The sequence below is a fragment of the Elephantulus edwardii genome, unplaced genomic scaffold (assembly GCF_000299155.1).
Source record: "Elephantulus edwardii isolate Elephantulus edwardi_28Jun2011 unplaced genomic scaffold, EleEdw1.0 scaffold00039, whole genome shotgun sequence".
Classification (NCBI taxonomy): Eukaryota; Metazoa; Chordata; class Mammalia; order Macroscelidea; family Macroscelididae; genus Elephantulus; species Elephantulus edwardii.
The window spans coordinates 4,825,903-4,832,630 of NW_006399789.1; positions in this window are offsets into that span (position 1 = coordinate 4,825,903).

Here is a 6,728-nt window from a genome sequence, read left to right on the forward strand (position 1 = left end):
CTTAGTCTGACATACTTTGGGCATGTTGCAAGAAGGGACTGGTCCCTGGAAAGGGACATGATGTTTGGGAAAGTGGAGGGACGGCGCAGGAGAGGAAGACCCTCAATGAGATGGATCAATTCTGTGACTGGAGTGGTGGGAATGAGTGTGTCTGAGACGATGAGGTTGGCACAGGATAGAACGGCGTTTAGGGCTCTTGTACATAAGGTCGCTATGAGTTGCAAGCAACTCGGTGGCACATAACAACAACAGTAATTATGAATAAAATTATGGATAAAACTTTAGCAAACATTCATATGCCTGTTTTAATGAGCCCATTCATTTTCATCTCATTTGGATAAATAAACATCTATAAGCACAATTTCTGAATCAGATGGTAAGCGGTTTTTGTTTAGCTTTTGGGGTGGAGGGGTAACCAGACTGTCTTCTAAAGTGAACAATATTTGAAACACTTGCTACAAAAGATCAAAGACTATACAGTCTTCAATATGGATGACATTACAACATCAAGAAAACACATGCACCAATAGGCAACATCATGATAGATGGGGAAAAGATTGTCATTCTCAACTTTTTAAATCTTACTCGGATCCACAATCAACATCAAGGTAACAGCAGTCAAGAAATTAAAAAAAAAAAAACAAAAAACCCAAACCACAACTTACTGCATTTGGAAAATCTGCAGTCAAGGACCTCTCACAAGTGTTAAACAGCATGGATGTCAGATTAAAGACTAAGGTGCACCTGATTCAGTTGTGACCATTTTAGTTACTCCTATGCATGTAAAAGTTGGACAGTGGATAAGGATGGCAGAAGAAAAATCAATGCCTTTGAGATACAGTGTTAGATGTTAGAGAAGGGCACTGAATGTATTTTGGACTGCCAAAAGAATAAGCATGTTTTGAAAGAAGTGCAACTAGGGTGTGCTCAGGAGGCAAGGATGGAGACACTTGATCTCATATACCTTAGATCTATTGTCAGGAGGGGCTATTCCTTGGAAAAGGTCATAATTCTGGGAAAGAGAGGGTCAGGAAAAGGGGAAGGCCCTCAACAAGTCAGAATGATGCAATAAGCTCACGTTTTGTAAAAATGTTGAGGCTGGCACAGGATAGGTAAGGTTCAGATCTGTTGTTCATAGGGTTGCTAGGAATCACAGTCAACTCAATGACACCAAACAATAACAGCAACTTTATCAGACCTATCTTTTTGCAGATATTTTTCCAGTTTGTCTTTTTCCAATCTTGTCTTTTCATCCTCTTAACAGTGTCTTTCACAGAAGTCATTCACTTTAATGATGCTCAACTTATCAACTTCCTTTTTTATAGACTGTGCTTTTAACGTATCTAAAAAGGATCATCAGCTTTAAGGTCTCTTAGATTTTCTCCTATGCTACTTTCCAGAAATAGCATCATTTTTTCAATTTCATTTAGTAGAATCCATTTTGAGTTAATTTTTCTTAAAGATATAAATTCTGTTAAGTTTGGGCCAGTGGATATGTCAGTACCATTTGTTAACATCTTATTATTATGTTCTGTCAAGTCAACTATGATTTAAAGCAACCTTATAATAGATCTGAACTTTGCCCTTTCCTACACCATCATTACTGTCTGGGTCATACTCAAGGCCACTGTGGTAGGCACTGCATCAATCCATCTTGTTGAGGGTCTTCTTCTCTTTTGCCAATGCTCTACCTTTCCCAAGTTATATTTCTCTCTAAGAACTGGTTCTTCCTGAAACTATGCTTAAAGTGACACAAAGTTTCATCGTCCTTGCCACTACAGAGCCACTCTGCACATGTAACATGGTGGGTTTGTTTGTTCTTTTGGTAGTCCATGATATGTTCAGTACTCTTTGCCAACACAATTCAAAGGCATTGATTGAATTTTCTTCTTCCTTATTCACTGCCCAACTTCCAAATACAAAGGAAGCAATTGAAAATATCATGGCTTGGATAAATCTTGGATCAGGTGTACCTTAGTCTTGAAAATTACATCCTTGCTCTTTAGCACAAGACAGATCCTTGACATTATTAATTAGACTTTTTTTTTCCCACCGAAATGTCATTACAGGTTTGCCAAAGATCAGATAACTTTATTTCTGGGTCTTTTTCTGGGTTCTTTATTCTGTTCCTTTGCCTGCACCACACTGTCTAGATGACCATAGTGTCGTTAAGTCTTATAGTTGAGTAGTATCAGTCTTCCAACTCTGTTCTCTTTTTGACTTGGCACTAGGTTAGAAGGAAGCTGGAGTTTGGCAATTCTCTTCTCCCGCACGAAGGGCTGGGTGATGATGGAGCTGGCAATTTCCCTTCCTCCAAGTTAGTTGTTGTTCGATGTCAACAAGTTGACTGTGACGAATAGTGACCCGATACACATCAGATGGAAGGAAATCTTGCCCAATCCTGCACCAACCTCAGTCTCTACTGTGTAGCTGTTTTGTCAGTGCATCTCCTTAAGGACCTTCTTCTTCTCTGACCCTCTGCTTTCCCCAAGATGATAATTTTTTGAAGGGCTGACGTCTCCTGACAGAATGCTCAAAGAACGTAAGGTAACATTTTACCACCCTTGCCTCTAATAAGCACCCTGTTTGCACTTCAGGTCTGTTTGTTCTGTTGGCAGTCAAGGTATATTCAATCTGCTTCACCAACACCATACGTCAAAGGCATCAGTTCTACCTCTATCTTCTTTGTTTGTTGCCCACTTTCACATGCACAGGAGGCAACTGAAAGTATCATAACTTGAATCTTCAAAGTCTTTAAAGAAACATGCTGGTAGTCTTTAAACTAAGACCCTTGCTTTTTTAGCACATTGAAGAAGTCCTTAACCACAGATTTGTCTAATGCAATAGGAAACTCTGGTGGCGTAATCCACTAACTGCACCTCTCAGGGGGTTCGAATCCACCATGAGAAAGAGATGGGCGGACTCCTCCCAGGTGATTTACAGCCCCCAAACACCACTGGAGGGTCAACTATAGGTTGGTTCCAACTCAAAGGCAGTAATTAAATGAGTCAATGTGTCTTTGTTAGTCTAATTAAACGCACATTGACTAGGCTCTAATAAAGCCTCCTTTGTCCAAGAGAACATTACATAAAAATGATTACTCTTTCCACCACCAGACCCCATTCTGCCAGAAGCCCATGTGGATTTTTCTTTGAGCACCACAGTAGAAACCTATTTGGGCTCCTGGAAGTAAAACCCAGGAAACTATGCCCCACCTGCACCCCAAATGGGGCCTCCAGGAGTCTTTAACCAAATTAGTTCCCACTCAGCATCTAGCAATTATGCAGTTCTCATTTAACTATGCCTAGGTAACCTCTCTCAGAGCCGGCAGCAATGGTGGAGATCTCGGTGAGTGAGTGCTGATTCTCTGTATTAATCTGTCTCTTCAGCTTTCTAGGCAGTGCTTGGTTTTGACTTTGATCCCCTGACTGTTGATTTCCACATTTTTAGCATTTCTGGTGTTGTAAGGATGGAAAGCAGTCTCCTCTTTTGCGATTAACTGCACCTTTAAACCCGTCAGATAGCTAAGGGCCATTCCGACTCAATGGTACACAACAACAACAACAAAGGATGAAAGAGTAACTTCCAGATCGCTGTTGTGTGCTGTTGGGTCAGAACAGACTAAGAGCGGACCGTTGTTCAGTAGATTTTCAGAGTCATTTTAATCACTTGGGAGATTGCCCTCCTTCCACACAGCTGCTGGTGAATTCGAACCTCCTGCTTTGGAGATTACAGAGCAGCTTCTTGAAAAAAAAATCTCTAAAATAATTCTACACCCCCACTTAGAACAAATATGTGACCTTTCTTATTTTTTCAAATAAAGACCACTGTCTCAGATGTGATTATTATGGAAATTAAGTAGCAATTTGTATTTTAAGAAGAAATGTAATCTTTTTTGCCCACCCTTGGTGTCTCCTTTAGTTTTTAGGAGAATTATAGCCCTCATTCATTATTTAGATGCAGAACAACCTGTGAAGCCCCTTCTGCTCTGAACACTTTGCTCTGCGCCTGATACATAATTGCTTGATGAATGTTGAATGACTGCCAGCCATAGACTTTACCAGACTCGTATATCTAATGATTGAGGGCTTTTAGGAACACCTGTGAACCATCATATGCGCCACAGAAAATGAAGAGACGTCTATGGAATGTGTGGTTGAGGATAAGAAAGCGGAAGTCTAAAATTGGAAAATACTTTAAAAAATTAAAGCATCAATTGTCATCATAGTAAAGCTTGGTGTAACTTCTGAGGCTGTGGTATTGATATAAAAGGAAAGAGACAGCCAAGGTGATTTCCAAAGGTTCTTATTTTGGAGTTGAAGCAGACCACCAAATACGTGAACAACCAGAGTGATAACAGTCTCAAAAGTACTATAAAGAAACAAAATTCTTCATCCAGCCAAGAGGACATGTTTCCAATAGATGACTTAGGAACCATTTCTTAAATATTTCTGGGCAGCTAAGATGTTCCTTAAACTCTTGATGAACGGTGCTTTCACTATTGCCTTAGAATTGTTGCTGTAGTTCTTAATTGGGACAAATGAAAGAGCTGGGAGAAACTGGAACTGACACATAAGGTCTTCTTTACAACAGAGGTATTACTTGAGCAGAGGTCTTAGGACTTTTCTATCTTCTCAGCTCCCAGAAGAGACACTAGCTCAAGTCTTCAATGTGTCTGTGATCTAGTCAACCAGCTCTATACCTGCGTATGGGTCCTGTGGGATCATCTCTCCAGTGTGTTCTGCCCTGGAGTTTGGGTCTGCAGGTTCAGAATGAGATCCAGGGGTCGGTGAGGTGTCTAGGAGGTGAGAACTGACTGACAGACGTTGGAAAGGCAGCAGGAATGTGTATGCAATATACATCAGTGCCTTTCACACTACCTGTGATAAAGGCTCTTAAAAGAAATTCCAGTTCATTCCACACTAGTATGGGATCCTACTGTACATGACCATATGCAGCCCATGTTATAGGCCATGTGTCCCACCAGGTCTATCCTCTTTGAATTGGTGGAGACCATGTTCAATGAGACGAGTTGACAGAACATCGCTCTGGGGTCTGTTGTGAAATTGCTCTTAACACGCTCACTTTCTCTGATTAGCTTGCCGCAGAGCGGAAGAAAATAGTTTGTGATCCAGCATCAGGGAGCATGCTTGGCAGAACACTGGTTGAGATGACCTTCCTAGTCACCAGTCCAACTGTGTTCACTCATTCTGCTTTATCATACTCCCAAAACGGTCTTCTGCAAAAGTGCACTTACACGAAAGGGCATTTATATCCTCCCTACTTTGACTGCAGCCTTCAATATGGATTGAGGCTCAATGTCAAGAAGACAAAGATTCTCACCACTGGAACAATTGGCAGCATCAGAATGGATGGTGAAGAGATTGAGATTGTTCACAGCTTGGCTCCACAATCAACACTTTTGGCACCAGCAGCCAGGAAATTAAAAGACATATTGCGATGGGAAAGTCTGCTGTTAGGCACCTCTCTAAAGTACTGAAGAGCAATGGTGTGTCTCTGGAGACTAATGTGTGTCTGGTGCAGGCCATGGTCTTTGCAATCACTTGTTATGCGTCAGAGAGCTAGACAATGACCAGCGAGGATAGAAGAAGAATTGATGCCTTTGAGCTGCGATGCTGGAGAAGAGTATTGAGGGTACCATGGACTGCTAAGAAAACAAACCGATTCATCCTGGAGGGGGTCAAACCGGGCTGCTCCTTGGAGGCAAGGGTTCTGAAACTTCGTCTGACATACTTTGGTCATGTTGTAAGGAGGGATAGGTCCTTGGAGAAGGACATCATGCTTGGTAGGGTGAAGGGGCAGCGCAGGAGGGGAAGGCCTTCTGGGAGATGGATTGATTCGGTGACTGGGGCAATCAGGATGAGTGTGTCGGAGACAATGAGATTGGCACAGGGCAGAGCAGAGTTTAGAGCTCTTGTACATAGGGTCGCTATGAGTCGCAAGCGACTCGACGGCACATAACAACAGCAACAACTTTGCACAGCTTGTACTTTGCCTCTTCAGCTGTATTATAGTGAACAGCAAAACGGCCCGCGATATCATAAACGAGATGGAAATGCTCACTTGTCTTCTCAGTGCTCAGTGCTGATGGCATCCGAGAATACAGCAGCATATGTGATGTCTGTGCAAATCTTGTTGTTTGCCTTGATGAAGCACTGCCTGCATATATTCTTTGCCTCATCTCCAGTCAATGTGTACTTGAGCCTATTTCTGAGGAATATAGTAAGAAGAAGATGCTTGTGGGCACCCAATGATGGATGATGTGTAAAAACTCCTGTTAGTTTGTCCAGCATCCAACGCTTAAGTGCTGTAACTTGCCTCACATGTTTCTTGGGACTCCAGGGGCCATGCTGGATGCTGTGAAGGAAAAAGTGTCCCTCCACCTTTCCAGTCATGGAGTCTTAAATGAACACACAAAGTCATAATTTTTTGACCTTGTGTCCTCTCTGACACCTGTCCCCGTTAAGTGTGCCTGTAGTTAGTAACCCATTCATTCACATTGATAAGACTAGAACCTCCAACCTTGATCATATATTAGAATCAATGGCTCTGTTTTCCATTTAATTGATCTGAATACAGCCTGACATATGTGCTTCTAAAAGTGTTCCCAAGAGAGTCTATCATACCAACAGGGTTGAATTCCATTTGCCTGTAGCAAGAGTCAATAGGATTTTTCTATAATGGACCAGAGAGGAAATATTTTAATC